Here is a 22,914-nt window from a genome sequence, read left to right on the forward strand (position 1 = left end):
GAGAACAGCAGAACTCTTAGGCTGAGATCTACAGAGCAAAATCACAAATAATTGCATATTTGTGATGCTCTTACTAATAATTGTCTCGCAGAAGGTGTAAAAAGTAGAGTATTCACCTCTGGAAGCCTTTCTAGTCTTGGGTTGCTTGAATCACTTGCTTTACTTAGGACTCTACGTAACCTCCTTTCGCTCAGGAGTTAACTCTAGCCGCTAGCGTACTTCGCTACGCACGCGTTCCAATATGATGCCCATTTGATCTCTGTCTGCTATTGTCTACTTAAAAATGCCTTCGTTTATGGTGACAATGGGTCCGAAACGACTGTAACCACAACGTTGTTGAGTGTTCAGAAAAATGTATGAAATGTTGCCCGTAAACCTAACGGGGGATTTTTTCATTATATACTTGTATAATTATTGATAAATGATTCCTTCCGTAATCGACAAGTGCCCCCGCACCGCGGTATGCCTTAGATCCGCGTGATTTTGGCGCGCACGTAGCGGCCTGTCAATGCGTATTATTTTTCATTTCTCATACTCGGAAAGTAATGTTGTTTTGATCTGATTATTGGGTGGTAAATGCTGTTTCCCTCCATACAGAGGGAAAAACTCATACAAATTACTTCCCACCTAAGGGCCGGAATGCACTTTAAAAATAGAACTGCTGTGAAGAGTCTTATGTAAACAAGGACTAATTAAAAAAAAATGCTGCGGCCATGTGACTTTCTAAACAGCCAGTGTGAAGTTAGCGCAAACTTCTTTGAGCGGAATAAACCGCAACAATTACGCGGTAAGTTCCACATTTGAAATTTAAAAAGTCGACATAAATTGGCGGGATACAAATCTGCGCTTAGATAAACAGCTCGTTTTATTTTCTTCATATTCGAAATGAAAAGTAGAGTGTTAAACTCGGGTAAAAGTATCAATTCCCGACTTGGTTAACAATCTACTATTACGCGTATTAATAGATTGCTTATAATTAGGATGATTTGAGTGAAAGTATAAGAAAGCTATTGAAACAAGCTATAAGACCATGGAAAATAAACCATCGTATAAACCAAATGAAGGTCAGAACTTGGTCAGGTCGTAGTGTACGGCACTTCCGATTTTGGTGTATCTGAAAAATCTAGTGACATATTCCACTTTTCGATTTCGGAGGGATATCTACTGTTATTTTGTTTTGGTTTCAGCTTATGTTCGTTCGTTGCCAATGCTCGAAATTAATATTATAATAATTAGCTTGTCAATAGGCTAACTTATAACACTAACAATAAATTCCAATGCTCGAATGTATTTATCGCCTTTCTCGCGCCTACCAACTCCACACTCGTAGGAATCGCAAACTCATTGGTGAATACAATATTACTTTTTCTTTTCCCATTTAAAAATTAGAAATACAGTTAATTGTCAAGAATTCGCTAATACAGCGCTACCAATGCAATGTTTATAAGCTGAACCGAATGTTAATTTCTGATCAGAAACCGGTCGAGATAAGTGAGTCAGTGGGACACATTGCATCCTCAAAATTATACACGGCAAAATTATATACATATCAATTATTCATTGAATAAATATCTAGTTTAATATAAGTTCTATTCAATATACAGGGTCTGTCGTAAATAATGGATAATCCGATAAGTTGAGGTAACCCCGATGTCTGGCTACAATAAAATCTAGTTTTTACGTCAGTTTTACCAACAGTGTAAAAATTAGGCAAACGTTTAGTTTTTTCTAAATTTTTGTTCCTTTAATTATTCAACCGGTTGCCATTTCTTTGAAATTAGGTATTTTTGTGTATTTTTTTGGCATCGTACTCCTAAAGACTTGTTTTATTAAATTTAATTACATTTATAGCCGTTGTTATCGTAAAATATTATTAAAACTAACATTTTAAGTATTTTTTTTCCTTTTTTTTGGAATTACTTGTAGTTTTGACCCTTGATTGTGAAAAAAAAAAGTATGGTGCTATAGCTGCCCATTATCTTAAAAACATGGCTAGTATGTGTAGATTCTAAAAAGGTATGATAGTGAGTACCTTATCAAATAATATTAGCTCCAGGCGCAAAAGAACTAAGCTAGGTCGGGATTTCAATTTCTCAAGTAATGTCATAATTTTCGTGATTCAAGCTATAACACACCAAGACATGATTTTATTCCATTAAGAATGCAATTTTAATCTAAATAGTATCTAATCATCTGTTAATTTGCATTCGTAAAAAATACATGCTAGATGATTAGGTACTATTTAGATTAAAATTGCATTATTAATGGAATATATATGATATAAAAGCACTGGATTATTTTAAAATAATAGATTTTTAACTTTTAATACTTTTATGGTCTTGAAGCAGCAATAGACACAGCAAAAACGTAGATACGATACAGCACGATATATCTGCCAATAACAACAAACTACTAGCTAATAACTTCAATCACCCCGTGAGCGGCACTTCATTGTAGCCTGCAGGGCGTATCAGTTACCATTAGATTAATATCTTGCTTACGAAGGTGAACGTCTCGTCACTTTTTTTCAGGAAAAAAATAAGTACATAAAAATCTTCGGATCATTGTAAATATTCCATTACAATGTACGTTAAATGTTGATTTGACACCGAAAATGGCGGTCATGTTATTTTTCGTGTACTCGTATGATGTAAGTATTAAATGGAAGGATTTGGTGAGAAAAATACGAAAAAGCTGATTTCTTTCTTTAGTAAAATTTTCATGAAGCTGCTCCTTTTTGCTATTATACTTACGAGTATAAGAATTTCATTGACTCGATCAGATGACAGACGAAAGAAACCAATTTGATAAAATATCACTGAATGGTTTTACTAAAATATTATTCAAATTCATAAAAAAACATTAATAGCATAATAATATGATGAATGCTATTGACGCTATTATGTGTGCAGAAGTGAAATAAGAACTTGATAATTGGCCTTATATTAGTTCTCTTCAATTAGTACTTCCTTAGAAATTCACAAGTGGACCAGTGGGAGGCTCCTTTGTACAGGATGCCGGGTAGATTATGGGTACCACGACGGCGCCTATTTCTGCCCTGAAGCAGTAATGTGTAAGCATTATTGTGTTTCGCACGGCGCCTTAGCTAGTGTAATTACAGGGCAAATGAGACTTAACATTTTATGTCTCAAGGAGACGAGCGCAATTGTAGTGCGGCCCAGAATTTTTGCGTTTTTCAAGAATCCTGAGCGGCACTGAATTGTAATAGGCATGGCGTATCAATTACCATCAGCTGAACGTACTGCTCGTCTCGTCTCTTATTTTCATAAAATCATAAAAAAATAAATTATTTTCATAAAAAAGTCACAAACACGGCACTGAAATACACATACATATACTGAGCATAAAGATATACAGAGTGCTCAGTATATCTATGTAATTTATAATATTTCTGCCAACACTACATTACTATAGAAATAGGACAGTAGAACCCCTAGCACATTGCTCGAAATTTTAACCCGCCTATGGTCAATTAATGGGTCCCTATAAGATATTGTAGTACATTTTACTCGAATATCTCCATAACCACTCCGTAACTCGAAAAAATAAATTGAACCGCTGTATCTCAATTAAGCAATTTACAATCCTCATAGCTCCATTTGTGAGAACCTTCTTAGGTACCACAGCGTTGCCTTTTTCTGCCATTAAGCATTTATGTGCTGGCACTATTTCTGTTTCGGTTTGCATGGCCCTGATCTAGTGAAATTACTTGGCTAATGAGACTTAACATGTTATGTCTCAAAATGACGAGCGCAATAGCAGTGCCTCTTAGAATATTGGTTTTTCAAATAATCCTGAATTTAAATGAGCAATGGTGTAACACTTACCTATCGTCGATGAAGTACCAATACCTCCTAAGTGTTGAGAATCAAATTTTACACCAAAAGAAAAAAACTGTTTAAAAATAAGGTTTTATTTATTTTGATCAACTATTGATGGTAAAATAGTTTCTAATAGATCACTTTTTTATTTTTACGAAGGGATGTGATTATGTTAACATTTTATAAGTATTTAGTCACTTAGGAGATATTGGTTCTAGATTTTGAAAATCCACTTTAATGTTAGGAGTTATTTCTTGTAAGTAAAACACATAATTGACTTAATTATTTTTTTATAACAATAATAATTTACAATGTTTAATGATGACAAAAACAAAACAATCATCGAACTCAAACCAAACAAGAATATTTTTTAAAAATCTCTTTTAGAAAACTTAAAAAATAAAACAAATGTAGCTAAAAATCTTCTCGACTTTAATTTTTTTTTCTTTTTTTATTTAGGTACATACTAATTTTGAAATAAATGAATTTAAGCTTAAATTTTAGGCAATGTATCGTAATCTGATGGTAGTACGTTTTTCATGCTTTGCAAATGATTAAATTTCGTGGTCGTTATAGTAAGAGGTGCGTTATTCATTTGTAAGTAGGTATTAACACCTGCAAAAATTTTAGGCCTCGTCGGTAAATCGCCCCAGTCATCATCAAAATGTAATTTTATTGTAATTTTTCCCTCATCAGTATACCTGATGGCCCGAATGTTTGTTACAGTCGGGTCCCCCGCTTTCCGACCTGGCCGAATACTTCAATGCCGTCTTAAAATAAAGAGAACTGGCAGTCAAGTAGGGAAAAACTATATTTTTTTAAGGTATATATCGACAAATTTTTCTCGTCAAATGCTTTTTCAAAAGAAAATCTATAGACGGTAGGCTCTTCGCTTTCTGTACAATACTTTTTGTATGTGTTATATAGATCAGCCATTAAAAGAAGAGATGGTTCTAAATATAACTTGGTTGTCTCCTTACGTTTGTAATGCGACGGTCGCTTGGGCATATCATACAAAAAACAGTTAAGCGTTAGCAACTTTCTTTCCTCCCAACGTCTGACAGATTGAGCTCTTATTGAATTTTGAACCTCCTGAGAAGGTATCATGTCAAATTTTGACTTTTTTACCCAAGTTTGTACCATAAGATCCCAAACAAAATGTATTTAAGAACATATTTCTGCATACATGCACGTTAGTGTTTGAATTTGGATCAAATGGAAGAAAGTAGTGCAATGTAGCCCCACGCCTAGAGTGGTTCGTTGAAGTTTTTCGAGATTCAAAAGAGCGTTTGACTAAACTTGCAATGTAAACTTTTCTTTGGTCCCAATTGAGATTATCCCAAAAATGTTTAAAAATAAGCTGACGAGATTAATTGCTAACATCCTTACATTTCCTTTTCTGGCTTCTTTCACTGAATTTTGATTTGCATCTATCTTTTATTTGTCTTGGGGGTCTAATTTTATTGTGTTCCATTTTGCTTCATGCAGCTATTGTGTAGCCCAAGTATTCTTTTCCTTCCATTCTAAGTTTTTTATTCGTTAACTTCTTCCATTCCACGTAAATTTTGACGTACTACTCAGCCACTTGTGCTTAGTTCGGAGAGGCACGGATTTAAGAAACGTACTATACAAGAAAATACCATGCTATTGGCAATAACAGTTTACAGAGTAACTGGTTCTATAAGTCTTCATTCCCAACTAACACTTTTGAATGTCACAAATCAAAACTTTTGAAGAAATACCTACTAAGAATAACCAAGAGAATGAAAATTAAAATCTTTGAATTTAACATTAAAAATGATTTGACTTATCTTTGTTTTGATAATCTCTCCGAATATATTGAAATTAGTGGCAAATAACAATAAATTGTCCAAGAGCAAAACGAAAACCGTTTCAATTACGACACCCCCGTCAAAGTGGTTTTTTCTGGAACTGAATCAAATCAAAACGCAGGTAGGTACTATCTTTATCTAGCTCTATCAAATGGCGAGGAACGCGCTGGCAGCGATCGTGCGAAGTTAATCAGTCAAATGCAGAGTGCGCCCGAGTGTAGTCGGTTATCTGTGCAGTTAGGAGATATTTCCATAAAATACATACGAGCGAATGAATTCTGTCACTTAGTAGATATTTTCACATAGATCAAGAAGCTTTTTGGTAAAGAAACGTTGGATAGGAGTAAATTCAATCTATGCGAATATGAGTTTTATGTCTATTGTAATAAAAAAGTAATTTTGGGCTAAAATGTCAGTTAGGAGGTATTGGTACTTCATCAACGCTATCGTCTTTACCATGCTTTATTTGAAAACTAGAATTTTTAGCGTTTTCTTTGAAGTTTGACTTACAGAGGTTCTACTCTAGCGACGACCTGTATAGCCGAGTGGTTAGCGATCCTACCTACTAAGCTAGAGGTCCCGGGTTCGAATGTTCGGATGTTTGTTTCTGAGTCATGGATGTTTAAATGTATTTATGTATTTTTATATTATCATTATCTTATAACCCATAACACAGGCCATATATGCTTAACTTGGGGCAAGATAATTTGTGTAAAAAGTGTGTCAATATTATATATTTTTTTTATATTACTCTGTATTATAAATTGACCAAACTTTGAGCAAAATGTGCTCAGTATCAGATAGAAGAAAACTTGCTCGTCATTAAGCTAGCCTTAACCTTGTTGTAAATAATTATAACTCTTCATTTTCACATCGCGGCTAGAAACAATGCACAACGTAACATACTTTTTGTCAAGTGAAAGTTTGGAGTAAGTCGTGATTTGAATTGCTAAGTGCCTATATTCTTAGCGTCCATGACACATCTTCACTGTGTGAATCACTTTATTATTTACAATTTAAACTATTATTTTAACTAATCTTGGCGGTTCATTAATTAGGAAAGCAACTCTTGTACAAACCAAAAAAGGTTTTAAGATTTTAGAACATTATGGAACAGGAGGACAAGCGGGAGTTGGGCTTACGTTCGAGTCACTTGCTGTTAAAGTTATAAAAACATGATAAGATTTGGTACGGGTTTCTTGGGTTGGGGTGGGTTGGGTTACAAGAGTTCATTAAGTATTTTCTTTTATTAACGTGAGTGTTACACAGGAACAAAACGCAATATTAATGACTGTATTTTTTACATAGGTCGTTTGTGCAAAAGTGATTTTTTTTTATAATTTACCTATCTATTTAATTCGTCGTTTCGTGACTTTGGAAAGCATGTTTTCTGGGAACAGTTGTAACTTTTACGAAAATAAATTTTGTAAAAAATTCAGTTATTATTACACGCGTTTTAATCCTTCACAAAGTATTTTCTTTAGAGTACAATTAAGCCTGCCTTAATTACTTTATAAAACCTCAAAGTTGCATTATTATTAACTGCTATAAACCTTTTTTTAAATATTTATATGTATTTTTAGGCTAGCGATAATTAACCTTAATGGCGAAAAGTAACCCGACCTAAAGAGAGCAATAGGGGCGATAGATTACTTATTACGAGACGAGCAAGATCTGGTGTTAAGTGACACCCTCTCCACATTACAATGTTGCGAGGTTTTTGAAATTCCCAGATTGGGATTATTAACTGACATCACAATTAGTGCGCTCGTCACTTTGAGATCGAAACACGATAGGTGATCCAAGCTGGCATTCTGTGCAAAGAAGCCATCAATTTATGTGCAAATGTTTTATCGCTAAAAAATAAAATCAAAACCACTTTATTTATGTAGGTCCATAGTATTTACATCCTCTTTGGTAGGTCAAGTAAATGACACATATGATTGTCAAAAGTTTTTATATTGATATATTCAAAGATAATTTAAACTGGATATATTATTATGTTGTGTTAATCCTATAAGGCATAGTTTCTCAACCTTATTTTGCTCACCGCCCACTTTGAGAATATGTTTTTTTCTAGAGTATTTTCGTGTATTTATTTGCCTTTTTAGACTATATTTTTTAATCTACCCACGCCCCATCTGCGCCATCTCAATGCCCCCTAATTTTCTCTGGGTCTTCTACTGCCCCCCCGAAAGTCTCAAACGCCCACAAGGGGGCGTTATCGCCCACGTTGAGAACCTATGCTATAAGGGATGAAGTTGGCTTTGAAAGTATTTAAGATTATACATAGAAAACGAGAAAATAAAATGAATAATTAAAAATCTTTCTACAATAAATTGTACTTCTATGTAAATTAAGTTTTTTGCTCTTTCTGTAATAGACCTTAAGCTTGACGGGACCTTATAACAATGATATTATAGTACACTTTTAAATATCATTGCCTTATAAACGTACAATTGATTAATGCACAAGCTAGACTTATGAAGAATTCCAATCCCAATCAATGTAGAAATCATCCTTATATTTGTAGGCACCATCGTACAAGATATTTCGGTACGTTCAATGATATTATAGTACTATGGCTTCGAGTGACGGATTAACCCTTAATCAAATTAAACAATTGCCTAGGGCATCACGTTTGAGGGGGCACCAGAAAAAGCACAAAAAATCCGTCCTTAGACCATCACGTCTCACTCTCACGTCACCAAAAACCACACAAATAAAAGTTTCTAGGACTAATTTGAAAATTCGCGTGTTTAAAGTTGACATAGAGTCCGACCTAGAGTCATAACCCCATCCCATTTGCCCACTCGTTACCCGCTTGTGCATTCGACAATTCGAATTGCGATCACCGAACCGGTAAAGATTCAAAAACCTATTCTAGTTGACATACGGTTAAGGGGGCCCACAGGCATTGATTATGTAGGGCATTAAGTAATCTTAATCCGTTACTGATTATAATGGGCTATGGCTACCTCCACCCAGTGGCGCTGGATGGAGCAGTCGGGCCTTGCAGCAATCATCTTTAGGATGCTGTTGGCGCTGGAAAGCAGCTGAGATGCTGCTTTATTGCGCATTATGGCAAAAAAGCCCTTTGTATAATATACTTGCTTATAGACGAGCTGACAGCCCGATAATGCGAAACAAATTTTGATTTATCAATTGTGGCGTTAGCTTGTTAAATATTCTAAATACTAAGGAGCTAATTCCAAGGATGTTAACAGTTTACGACTTGTCAATATTTTTTTATGCAAAAAGGGACGAGACGAGCCGGTCGTTCATCTGATGGATTACGAAGATTATTGAAACACAAAAATTCTGAGCGGCACTACAACTGCGCTCGTCATCTTGAGAAATAAGATGTCAAGTCTCACTTGCCCAGTAATTTCCCTAGCTACGGCGCCCTTCAGACCGAAACACAGTATTGCTTACGCATTACTGCTTCACGGCAGACATAGGCGCCGTTGTGGTACCCATAATCTAGCCGACATCCAGTGCAAAGGAACATCCCACTGTCAATATAAATATTTACAGTTACAAAAGAATTGTTTCCCTTAAATATCTTGCTGTATCTCCATTAGAGATATTTTCCTCTCTCTCATGCTTTGTTTGTCTATATGCTAGTATTTTGTAAGGCTATGGTTATTATAGCGTCAGTAGCAATACACTCTGTCTAAATTGCAGCTGAGTAATTTATTGCAACTTTTAACTTGTTATTGGGTTGTTGTTTGTGTGATGTATGAGTTACAGCCCACTGATAAACAGACTCTTAGTAGTGTTGGTTACATTTTATATATGAAAATCTAAAAAACCAACTCTGCTTTTTCAGCTGTTTCCTAACATCACGTGGCGTATAGGAAAAGAACATCTTATGGCCCCTTCTTGTGAGAAACCCACTTGCATTTGGCCGGTTTTAGATGATGCCTCGTCGTCATCCTCATCATCAGCTTTATGTAAAGAGTAAGCCTGCTTAGGTAAGAGTAAGCTTTCATGACACGTCCTCCTCCTGCTTCCGAATACCGCAGTCTAGAATGAGCCTCCATCCTTGGTTGGTTGGTTGTTTAACCTTGTTTTAATTCTTCAGCGTGGCAAGATAGTATCGACTCCGTTTCATTATTTGGTTTCTCATTCCGTAAAAAAAGTAGAAAGCCAGTATGTAATAAAAAAAATTGATTCTGTTGATTGCACAGATAGATACTAAAACCAATTTTAATAATCGGAATCTCTATTTTGGTCTTGATCTTTAAGACTTCCCCACACAGGTACGTTATTATAGGTCGATAATATCGCATGCGTTATTACGATAGTGCGTCCCAATTATCCCGACAGCTGCGTTTTCATTGTCCGATATTTCATACGAGAGAGCGCCGCGCCAGCACTATACCATCTCAGGTATGCAAAAAAAGTCTGATGTCTGATGATATGTTACCATCCATATATTATAAAAGTTTTTATTACACTCATACAGCCATGTAACCACTTACAAACTGTCGATAAAACCAAACGTCCTACAAGTACATACGTTATTATCGCAGGCGTGTGTACGGTCGTTTGCGTCCTGATACAAAACATTCTTGAACTCATATCGGAATATCGCCGGACGGAGAAACGCAATGTCCCACTTCCATTGCGGCGTTAAGGCGGCACTAAATGCCAGAGACCTTGAGCGATATGAGTTCACGGCTGCTGGCCCCATCTATGTTACAAAACCAATATTTAAAAAATTCTTGCGTGGAAAACTGTTTATATGCTTACAATCCTTGTTATTCCTAACAAATCTGAATAAATGTACCTACACAAAAAAGTACAAGTTATAAGAATAACTATTCTGAGAGTAGTACAAAAAAAAGCGTCATGCCATTCCAAAAAACTTGTTTAACTGCAAAGAAAAGTGGTAGTTCAAGAATGCTCTGGAGTGTTAACTATAATCAACAGCAAGCATTAGCAACCTACAAATAAGACTTAAGGATATGTGTAACAGGATTAAGTAGTGTTCATAGCTCAAAATCCTGTATTTTCACCCGAAAACTTGTCTAAAAACACCTTATTTGCGTGTTTTCTGCTTACTCTTCGCCTTAATATCGCAGCAGTGTGTAATCCATAGCCATCCTAATACAAAAAGTACTGAAAACAGATATCGCATATCGCATGCGTTATTGCATGCGATATTATCGACCTATAAAAACGTGCCTGTATGGGAGAGCCTTTAATATAATTAAACGTTTTTAAAGCAAAACCTCGCCAAAGATGTAGAATAATATTGTTCATTATTAATTTTACACATTCATAAAATATAATCGAGTCATGGCTATGTGAACAGCAATAATTAAGAAACGTTTTTCCTCAAAGAATTATTGCTTTAAACTTTAAATTGAAGTACATGCATTCACTACAAATAAAAAATGAAAGCTTAATAATTATTATAAATTGTTTCTCTCTTGTTATAAAATTAATTTGAATGTTAACCTATTTCGCTTGGTCTCACTGCGACCTTGAAAAACTCGGCTATAAGGTTGACTATGAATTACCTACTCGACTATAAGTATTTATATTGTACAATAACGAATTTTGCAGTATTGAAACACATTAAAAAAAATATATATTTTAGTTCGTGTACGGATGAATTGTAAAAATGTTTTAGACTTTTATTGAAGTTGGAATGCCATCATCATTTTTGAAATAGTAATATTATCTTCATCAATCACTCCGTGATTTTTTTATATTAATTAAGTGCAATGCTGAAGCAGCAATCGAGGATAAATATTTTGATCCGTTTTCTGCCATAATATAAGGAACTCTTTTTTGAAAACATGAATAGAATGACGTATTCGACGTTTAGGTTATTTGAAGTTGGTATTTATATGATTTTGACAGATAAGATTTGGATATATTGCGACGGCTGAACCATCGGTCTGGTAAAACGTGGTGTTTAATATTCTTTGGGTCTGGTAGCGGACCATATTCAATGGTATGTCACATTGTCCATCCCAAAAAATTATTGATATAACCTTCCGGACCGTACCGAGTACGACGCCGGACCAACCTGTGCGAGGCGCCCGCCGGACCGGCCGTACCAAATCCGACCATCTGTTTAGACTAATATTTAAATACTAGCTGACCCGGCAAACGTTGTTTTGCCACATAAATTGTATTGATCTTTTGCTTGCTAGTTGATAAGAGATGGCGCTTGTTGTATTCATTAGTAACAATCACACTTCTTTAATATATTTTGTATAATTCACACGACAGTTTTATAAATTATAGCCTATTTGTTATTCTGGTGTGTAAGTTATTTTATTGTAAAGTTTCATCAAAATCTATTCAGTAGATTTTGCGTTAAAGAAGTTCAAACATACATCCAGACATACAAACTTTCACATTTATAATATTAGTAGGATGGATTCAAGAATGACATAAAATCCAGATCCTAAATATTGATCAACTAGTAATTGGAAATTGACATCGGCCGCCATCGACGAACGATCATGGATCTGAATTGATGGTTGATGATAATCCCCGGGCACGAATGATAAGTTTCTTTTTACCTATGTGTGTGTGTTACCTGTGCCTAATTTATATTGAGCTAAAACTATTGATAAAGATATCATTATTGATCATAGGACCTGTAAATCTAGTTCTCGTATAGCGTTTTCACAGACAGTGTCTAGATTGGTTTTTTCGCCCCCATATTATACTAACGCCCGCGTGCAGTCAGTTTCATCCAAATAGAGATATAAAATCCCTAAATATATATTTCTAATAAATGCTCGTTTAAATTTATAATAATAATATAATACATAGATAATTTTCTTAATAAAGGGTTTATTAATGAAAATTAAGGATGAGACGAGCAGGACGTTCATCTAAATGGTATTAGTACGCCTTGCCCATTACAATGCAGTGCCGCTCAGGATTCTTGAAAAACCCAAAAATTCTGAGCGGCACTACAATTGCGCTCGTCACCTTGAGACATAAGATGTTAAGTCTCATTTGCTCAGTATTATCACTAGCTACGGCGCCCTTCAGACCGAACGCAATAATTCTTACACATTACTGCTTCACGGCAGAAATAAGCGCCGTTGTGGTACCCATAATCTAGCCGGCATCCTGTGCATAGGAGCCTCCCACTGGTAAGGGGTTTTTAAGGTTTAAGTCCAATTTATGCGTTAGGATGCATTATATGCATTTCAATTTGCCGAACACGCTATTCGAATGGTTTTCGTATCTGCCTATCGAGTATGCGTTGCGGGTTACATTCCCTTGGGAAGATTTTTATCAATGTCTAGTTGGTTTCTATTGAAATACCTATAATACGAGTTAAGATAATGCTTAATTAAGAAATTCTGAATATCTAGTACCAAACCACCGTTAAAATATAAGGACTGGACTTATATTCTAGGAATCCGTACTCAAAGGATAGCAACGGGAACCTTAGTAGGTACTAAGACTCCGTCGTCATAACGTCAGTCCGTCTGTCAGCGGCGTGTATCTCATAAACCGCAAGACAAGTAACACAAGTCAAGTTTTGGCTTTGGGTTATTACTATTATTCCCATTATAGCTGCAAATATAAAAATAATGGACATGGAAAACTCTACAGTGGCTTCTACGCAAATAAAAAATGTTTTTTACAACACTATTTAAAAGAAATAAAATAAATAGTGCATAGTGTTTTCATTAGTTAACGCGAGTGTTACACATTTCAATAAAACACTTTTTAAAGTATTAAAACGCGTGTAATTTGTCCCCCTAATAATAATAATTGTCCCCCTGAAAACACGTTTTAATCCTTTAAAAAGTGTTTTATTTAAATGTGTTATACTCGATAAATGAAAGAAAAAACTATACACTATTAACTTTATTTTTTTAAATAGTATTGGAAAAGAAACATTTTTTTTATTTGCGCCCATTTTTTTTTAAATAGTCGGCGCTAGAAGTTAAAATAAATAATATCAGTAGGTCAATATAATTAATGTCATTTATAACTGACAAAAACATAAATTCTCATAAAAGCTAAAATGGCACCCAATAGAGAAAATAAAATTAAAAGTGGAAAAGTTATTTAAATAAGCTCTACTTTCCCGAAAAACCTTTTACAACTAACGGTACACATCCCATAAACTTTCTGATATAAAAAAAATCTTAAGATAATGAAACAGTTATAAAATAAAACTTACCTCTCAAATAAAAATTTGGATACTAAATGCACAAAAGGTTGTTGTTCTCATTTGTCACTTATTTATCCGGGCAGGAATGTGGTCACGTAAGTATGACTCAAAGAGGTCCTCGCGAGCGAACGAACGAACGATCTCAACTGAGGACTGAGGTGTACTAACGTCTAAATTGTAGTGACTGCTGACCGCTACTAAGTACTAACCGCGAATACCTTCTGCGTCGACGTAAAACCAACACATAATCAAAATACTTTCTCTAAACATCAAACCTCTGAAAGTACTTTTAACACTGCGCAATAAAGTCCACTTCGTTAGGTTTCACGCTATACAAACAATTTTACTCTCAACAGCGTAGGAGATAGTATCACTATGAAACTGCAGTCGGACTCAGTGACGTCAGCAGAATCGCCGAACTGTTTCATCTATGCTTACACTTTTCCTGACTATCGGATTTCGTTGTCTCGCTATATCCGATATTTGATACAAATTTATTAATTTGTCACATGAGAACTTCCCTTGGCTTGTCTACATAATATTTATGATATGATTAACGTCAGTGATTCGTACATTTCCACTTACAAACAAAGGGTTTGAAGAAAATATTATATTTTTTTTTGTAAATCGAAGTATTTTATTGTCACGGTATACAATGCACAATTTGAAGTTTTAAGAGTTTTTTAGAGACTGACTTACCTATGCTCACTAAGGCTGAGAGTGTAATTCTGAGCAAAGTTTAAGTTCGCACTATAGATAGTATATCGATTATTTTCCAGGAGATCGGAAAGTTTATTAAAATATTGCAAGAGAGGAGAAACAGAGGAATAATAGAGAGGTAGCTGACTTTATTTATGCAACCAGAATTAGAGGACAAACACATCTGACTTTATTTATACAAAACCTGCAGGAGAATACTTAAATTATCCCAGGAGCACTGGTTGACCTTTTATGTGAGAATTCACTCCATAATTTCGGTGGGTGTATATGGAAAGAAGATACTTGAAAAAGAGTACGACCTCCTCGACAATTCGAGTAGCTATGCGTTGCACGCAGTCAAATGGTTCGAGATGATACCGAGGTGAACCAGGTGAGAGCAACGCTGCATTAAATGTGGCCGGACCTGCACCTTATATGGCGGTAGAATGTGGGCCGTCTTGAAATATTGTCTCGCTGTTTTTAATGACCTCCAGTATCTATGTAGAGTACACAAATCTATAGAGCGAATGGGGATGCAAAATTCTGGAATAGATCTAACAAGACATATATTTTACAATAACGTCGAGATGTACCTGCTGGCTGCTTCAAAGAATCCATGATTAGAAGTCTTAGTGGTTAGTAATGCTGACCTATAAGCAAGGGTCCCGGTTTCGATACCAGGTAGTTTCAAGGAGTGGGAGGCTCCTTTGCACAGGAAGCCGGCTAGATTATGGGTACCACAACGGCGGCTATTTCTGCCGTGAAGCAGTAATGTGTAAGCATTATTGTGTTTCGGTCTGAAGGGCACCGTAGCTAGTGAAATTACTGGGCAAATGAGGCTTAACATCGTATGTCTCAAGGTGACGAGCGCAATTGTAGTGCCGCTAAGAAATTTTGGGTTTTTTTGAGAATCCTGAACGGTACTGCATTGTAATGGGCATGGCGTATCAATTACCATCAGCTGAACGTCCTGCTCGTCTCGTCCCTTATTATCATAAAAAAAAAATATGTCTATCTATATATATAAAATCTCTTTTATCATTTTTACATTCTCATGTATGTACCCTAATAACTCCTAAACTATTTGACCTATCTCAATGAAATCTTTTGTAATAGATTGGTTGAAGCTCAAGGAAGGTTTACATATATAATTTATATGGCAAAACAACGTTTTCCAGGTCAGCTAGTATATTAATTCGCAAAGCGAAAGCTTTGTACAGTTAAAGTTAATTTGGTGAAGAAATGCATTAAGCTATTTTCCCTATATTTATTTTTTATTTTATTTTAAAAAAGAAAACTTACAGCTTAATTTAAAGATATTAGTGAATAAATACAGAAAAAGAATATAAGCTAGTTGCAAGTTTCCGCAGATAGAATTTACATATGAAAAAGAAAACAGAACACTCAACTGGGGAAAGAAAAGTAATAAGGAATATAGGGGATAAAAAATTGCAAAGAATAAATAAATACAAAAGCTACAATGAGCGGTAAAAAAAAAGCTAATAAAAATAGTGACAAACGAGTTTTTTAACAAGGTTAAGGAATTATTTATAAGTTTTTTTTTAATGCCTTACAAATACATTAAATTAATTAAAATAAATATAATTTTCCACGGGACCTGTAGTTTCGATGGTCCCTTTTTTTAAACTTTTCCACATCCCGACCTCAGATCGCCCGTAACTTATTTTTCCTTTAATTTTTGTTTTTTTTTGGGTTTTTTGTAATGGGTTGCATCCTACTATTTTTATTTTTAATTTTTTATCATTTTCAAAGGCTTAAGCAGTAGTTTATTAAGAGACAGATGTTGTATATAATATGTATACTGTATTAATACTTAAGATCCCACTTACGATTAAGTTCAAGTTCAAGTCGAGTTCGTATTCGGAGCGTCCGTGAATATCTGCAGAATCGGCTTACGTCATCTAGTTGGCTTCATTGTCAGTAGTCCAAGTTTAAACTGTTACTAACATACTTCCTAAAACTTTTTAAATGACTTGATGCGGGTCATTTGTCATATACGAGTATAGTCTAAATCTCTTGTACCTAATCTGTGGTGTACCATCGGACGATCTGGTAGCGGACCATATTCGATGAACCATATAAGAACAAATTTTCGACGTCGTGGCTTCGCTATTATCAAATCTGTAAGGAACATGTGTATTTCTGTTACTTCATTAGCTTTTTATTAAAAAATCACTGACTACTTCAATTTAAACAAGTACACCAACCTACTTTCACAACAGAGTACAATCTATAATTGTAATTTATTAATAGACAGAATAAATAAAATTATTTTATTATTGAATTAATAATTCAGAAATGCAAACCCCGACTGCTCTGCTAGCACACACTTAAGTGATGACCACATCGCCTCTTCAGTCTTCCCATTTGAGTAGCGTATTTATTTATTTACTCATTTTGTTCTAAGTTTCTTGTCGATACTTCTCGTATTATAAAATAGAAAGCATGCTGTGTGAGTGTGTATAGTTTTATTACAAAGATTTAATGTTTTGATTTTATTTTAGTTTTATTTATTTCAGAAAAATTTATTTTTTTATTGAAAGGAGGACAAACGAGTGTACGGGTCACCTGGAATTAAGTGATCACCATCGCTCACATTGTCCTGCAACGCTAGAGGAATAACAGGAGCGTTGCTGGCCTTTAAGGAAGGTGTACGCGCTTTTGTTTGAAGGCACCTATGTCGTATCGTCCCGGAAAGACCGCACAAGGAAGTTAATTCCACAGCTTTGTAGTACGAGGAAGAAAGTTCCTTGAAAACCTCTATAATCTGTAAGTAATTTATTTTTAAATGAAATCATAAGGTGATTGTTAGCCAGTAGTGGATTAGATATCTGTTCGACATTTAGGGCCGAAACAGCCTGAAATACAGAAATGTAGTTTTTTACCTTTATATAAAAATAGGGAAATAGTATGGCCTTTTATGAATACCCAATCCATAGCTTAGTCATTTAGAAATATAACTGAAAGAGCCCCGTTTTGTAACTCGATTATTTTCTCTATTTCCAAGTGATCGTAAAATTATCAAGGGATGACGTATTTGTTACTAAATCATGGCTCATACGATGTCTGTTTTGAGAATGTCCGTAATTTAAAAAAAAAAGAAATGTCATAGCATCACTTGTTGCCTATAAATTCTCGAGTATGCCTGAAGGTTTCAAGTTGAAATGAAATCTAAAGATGTACTTAGGTTGAATCTGCAAAATATTATTTCAAACGTCTAATGCCAATGAATTCAAAATTTAATAATATGTAGTTAATAATCATTGTATATTAACACTTCGCAGGCAATAAAAACTAAGATAGGGTCTAGGCCTAACTAGGCTTACGATCATGGGTTTTGGCGAACAGTAAATATCATTGTTGAAATGTAAAACGCAAGGCCTTTTAGCGCCTAAAATAATATTAATAGCAAAGTGTTGTCTGGTTGGTATTGAATTGTTCTTGTAATGTATGGTGCTGTTTCATAATCTGCATGTTTGATATAATTGTACTGTTTAGCTTGTTTAATGTTTTTTTTATGGTTAGTGATTATCCTCGCCAAACCTCCACGGATCAGCTCAAACACTTTTACTTTTGTCTTTCCTTAGAGAAGTTGTTTCATTTAGCATGCCTCTTCTACCACATCTATCACGGGAGTATTTCAAAAAACTATTTGGCATGATTCCTGCTGCTAAAATACTACTTAGTATGACCATAAATACTGATGCAATTAAAAATAAACGAAATATTTAAATTTGGAATCTATCATTTTTATTCGATTGTTTGGCGTCAATACATTGCACAATATTTTGCGATATTAAAATGGTGTGGGGTGATAAAGAGAACCAAATCGCTGTGATTGTATTACACAAACTAGGTATGGAGCCAAATGCAATTTTTAAAACTCTCCATACTCTTGATATTAGGAAAGTGTTCGTGTACCGGGTTATTAATAGGTACAATAAGACCTTCTCTGTTTGTGACAGAAAAGATCTGGCCGTCCAGTGTTCCTGCGAAAAAAGTGGTCAAAGGGAAAGAATTCGAAGAAATCCTGTCCTAAAGCAAAAGATTTTATCTTGGGAGATGAAGATAGCACCTAGAACCATGTCGCATATTTTAAGAGATGACATAGGATTTGCAGCCTATAAGATACGTACTGGTCATTTATTAACTGCTAATTTAAAAAAGAGAAGGGTGGTAAAATCGTAACAACTACTGAAGCGGTACGCAAAGGTTGTTTACGGATGAGAATTTTTTTTACAATTGAGCAACATTTTAACAAATACAATTACTATATTTATGCTCAAAGCTTACTTGCTCAAAGAAAGCTTCCCAATTAGTATCCGACTGCAGTGATGGTTTGGTGGGATACGTGGGTAACACTGAAAATGTTTAGAACTGGCCAGTTAGAAATATTACTGATGAAAACTTTTTTGAATTTAAATTTTAGAACACTTTGTTAACCTAATGTAGTATATTGCATTCATTTGTCATTTGTTTATGTAAATTGGCGGCAAATCTAAAATTCTTGTTACACGTGAAAATGAACCTAACGCGGGAAAATTTTCGGTCAATGATTTATTATGACTCTCGTTGTGGGCTTACTCAAGAACAAAGCTATGATAGGCTGCGATTAGCACTTCTTAATGAAGCCCCATCTCATGCTACTATTTACAATTGGTTTAACGAGTTTAAACGTGGACGTAGCAATCTCAATGATGATCCGCGTGAGGGATGTCCTTTAACAGCGACTACTGAAGATAACATCAGTGCTGTGCGACGCATGATAGAGGAAGATAAGAGAGTGACCTATCAGCAGATACGGCCAAGACTAGGCATTGGTATGAGTCAAGTTCAAAAATATTACACGAACATTTAGGTGTCAGGAAGCTTTGTACCAGATGGATTCCCCATACTTTAACCGACGACTAGAAACACCTACGCATGGACTGGTTATGGACGCGAAATGTTAGATAAGTTCAACGGCGGTGACTCAAATGCTGTATTTGACATCGTCACAGGTGATGAAAGTTGGATATATTGCTATGAACCCGAAACCAAAACACAATCAGCTCAGTGGGTGTTTCCTTTCGAGGATCGGCCAACTAAGGTAAAGAAAGGAAGAAGTCAAGGAAAAAAGGTGATTGCCTCATTCTTTGGTCAGAAAGGTCATTTTGCGACAGTTGTGCTAGAAAATGGAAGGATAGTTACTGCATACTGGTATGTCAATCGCTGTTTGCCTGTTGTCTTTGAAAAAATTCGATCAGATTAGATTCAGATCAGCAGGATCCTCCTTCACCACGACAATGCTTCAGCGCACTCCGCAAAACGAACTGTTGAATATTTGACAATGGCAGATGTCGAGATAACGAGTCATCCGCCATACAGTCCTGACCTGGCACCCTGCGACTTTTATTTATTCCCAAGAACTAAAGATAAAATTCGAGGTATTCGCTTTACGAGCCCTTAAGATGCGGTGAAAGCGCACGAAAATGCCATAGAACAAACCCCTAAGGAAGAATGGGCCCACTGCTTTTCTCAGTGATTGAGATTACTTCGAAAAACAATAAAAGTATTGGTAACTTTCTACCTGAAGCCGTTTTTCATTTTCTCAACATTTTCAGTGTTACCTAGGTATTAGGTATGAAGGAGTGACTGAGCCATAGTTTTGTGAAAAAGCTATCAAAACATCGGCACAAGTGTATCAAGATACCATTCTTGAGAAGGTAGTGAAGCCCCTTAATAACAACATGTTAAATCACCAAGAATGGTCCTTCCAGAAAGACTCGGCGCCGGGTCATAAAGCTCCGTCTACGCAGTCTTGGTTGGAAAAGAATGTTTCGGACTTCATCAGAGCTGAAGACTGGCCGTGGTCTAGTCCCGATCTTAATCGGCTGGTTTATGATTTATGGTCAGTTATAGAGAGTACGGTTTGCTCTAAACGTCATGATAATTTGGAGTCCCTAAAACAATCCGTACGATTGGCAGTGAAGAATTTTCCCATGGAAAGAGTGCGTGCTTCTATTGATAACTGGCCTCAACGTTTAAAGGACTGTATTGCAGCCAATTGAGACCACTTCGAATACCTAAACTTTTTATATTTTAAAATGTTTTATATTTATGTATTAAACTAACACACTGTAAAAGTAATAAATGAAATTTTTTTTCCTTGTTTCAGTATTTATGGCAAGACTGTGTATAGTGGTCACAATTACCTAAGCTAACCTCCTCACCAAATGGATCTATAGCCATCCTCCACAGTGGCACACACGGAACTTTCTTCCGCATAATTACCTATTGAACGCATCGGATTCGCCACAGTGAACGATCTTCAAGGGCATCGATCTTATGAGATCATTTAGCAAATCGGAGGTTAACCACTTCTGATACGGCGGAGATACTTGTATAATTGAAGTGAAAAATAAAACAAACGCTATAACAGCTTGGCTAATCTGAAGATTTCCTGAAAATTTCAATATAGTTTTTTTTTAAATATAAATAGTTTAATATACGTATTGTTTCAAAATAAAATAAAAATATTTAAGGTAATAATTTACTATGGATAAAACTTATGATTTAAATGGCAACAATTAAACCAGAATAGAATCAATCTAATATTAATTTCTAACTTATTATTATTGTAGGAGAACCAAAGTCACCGACATAGCCCAAACAGGTTGCGAAACTGAAGGGCATCTGCCCTTGGGGCAGTAAAGTCCTCGAATGGTGACCACGTGCAGGAAAGACGTAGTGTTGGTAGGCCCCCACAAGATGGATCAGCGATCTAGTTAAGATCGCTGGAGTCGGTTTTATGAGGGCAGCGCAAGACCGAGCGTCATGGCGATCTTTGGGGGAGGCCTTTGTCCAGCAGTGTACGTCTTCCAGTTAAATTGGAAATGGAATTAAACCGCAAGTTATTGCAGTTTGCCGAATTCGTCCGAAGACGTCACATAAATTGATTATATTAATCATCAGTTTAGATTATAGACACGACTGGTAACTCCCTTCGTGTTGTTGTACGTGGGAATATTATTAATGCCACGATAAACATTTGTAGCGATCTCGGGCTGCGTTTTGTACGACAATACATCAAGGTCGTGCAATTTTCGCTTCGACTGATAGTTTCATCCCACAAGTAGGCCAGGGTCGAAACGATCTGATATATACAAATCCAACCCTTGTGTAAGAGTGCTTACATATAAATCTGTTCTATATTCTGGAAATAATGAACGCTACATGTATTTCAATATTTGTTGTGGATTTTAGACAGCTTAATAGGTAGGTATTTTAGATTACTTACGTATACATTGCTGTCACCGTTTAATGACAAGATCTTATTTATACATAGTTATGTATAATATAGTTATAGTCCAATGCTATCTGTCAATAGGTTATTGAAATGTAAGTAAGCGTAAAAGGATAGATTTGTCTACCCCTAGTAAGTTAAAGTAAGGATAAATAGGTTATTGAAAAGGGCCGTTATACGAGTAGTACCTAGAGTTCGCCTATAGGTCAAACTCTCCCAGCATTCTTTTTTTGCGCTCTTTTCAATAAAAATATACAATATTGTATAGTCATTTCTATCGCTATAAAATAATCACAATCTAGTCCCAGGGTGTCCGATCGTTTGGATATTCAGCAGTGGAGTTTTAAGATTTACGTCAGAGCAATTTTTTTATAAAACATTTAAATTTATTTATAGATAATGCCTGAACAGTGGCTGGGACTTTATTATAGAAGTGTATACATTTACCCTTAAAGCTATTATGTATCTTATGAAGCCTACTAGAATTAGATACAAGCAATCCCTTATTTCTAGTGTTATAATAATGAAAATCACTATTAAGAGCAAAAAGGTGACGATTTTTGTGAACGTATATTAAATTTTCATAAATGTACCGACAATGAACAGTCATCATATTTATTTCTTTAAATTTTTCTTTGAGAGACTGTCTATAACCAAGCTGATATATAGCACGAACAGCTCTGTTTTGCAGAGAAAACACTATATCAATGTCAGCAGCATGACCCCATAGTAAAATACCGTACGTCATGATGCTGTGAAAATAACTGAAGTACACTAATCTAACGTTCGCAACCTTCGTGTACAGAGAGTACGTGTACGAGAGTAGTATCTCTCTAACTGCATATGCCGCAGAGCTGAGTCTATCTGCTAGATGGACAATATGTGGACCTCACTGAAGCTTTTTATCTAACGTGATACCCAAGAAGACTGTAGTGTCCACAAGTTTCAATCTTTCGTCATTTATAAGTACGTTGGTTTGTACCTCCGCTGTGTTTGGTGTAATGAACCGTAAATACTTTGTTTTTTTACTGCTTAAATGCACATTTTTCGTCTCAAACCAACGCA

General features: G+C 35.4%; 1 protein-coding gene across 2 annotated transcripts in view; it reads right to left on the reverse strand.

Moving 5' to 3' along the window:
- The window catches only part of LOC126975966 (carboxypeptidase M-like), a 41,244-nt gene extending 27,212 nt beyond the window's left edge, over positions 1-14,032 (reverse strand). For both annotated transcript variants that reach the window (XM_050824099.1, XM_050824097.1), the window contains exon 1: positions 13,854-14,032. The gene's annotated coding sequence lies outside the window, so the exon portion shown is untranslated. The remainder of the gene's footprint in view (positions 1-13,853) is intronic.
- Between the last annotated feature and the right edge of the window lie 8,882 nt (positions 14,033-22,914).

This window comes from Leptidea sinapis, chromosome 38 (assembly GCF_905404315.1).
Source record: "Leptidea sinapis chromosome 38, ilLepSina1.1, whole genome shotgun sequence".
NCBI lineage: Eukaryota > Metazoa > Arthropoda > Insecta > Lepidoptera > Pieridae > Leptidea > Leptidea sinapis.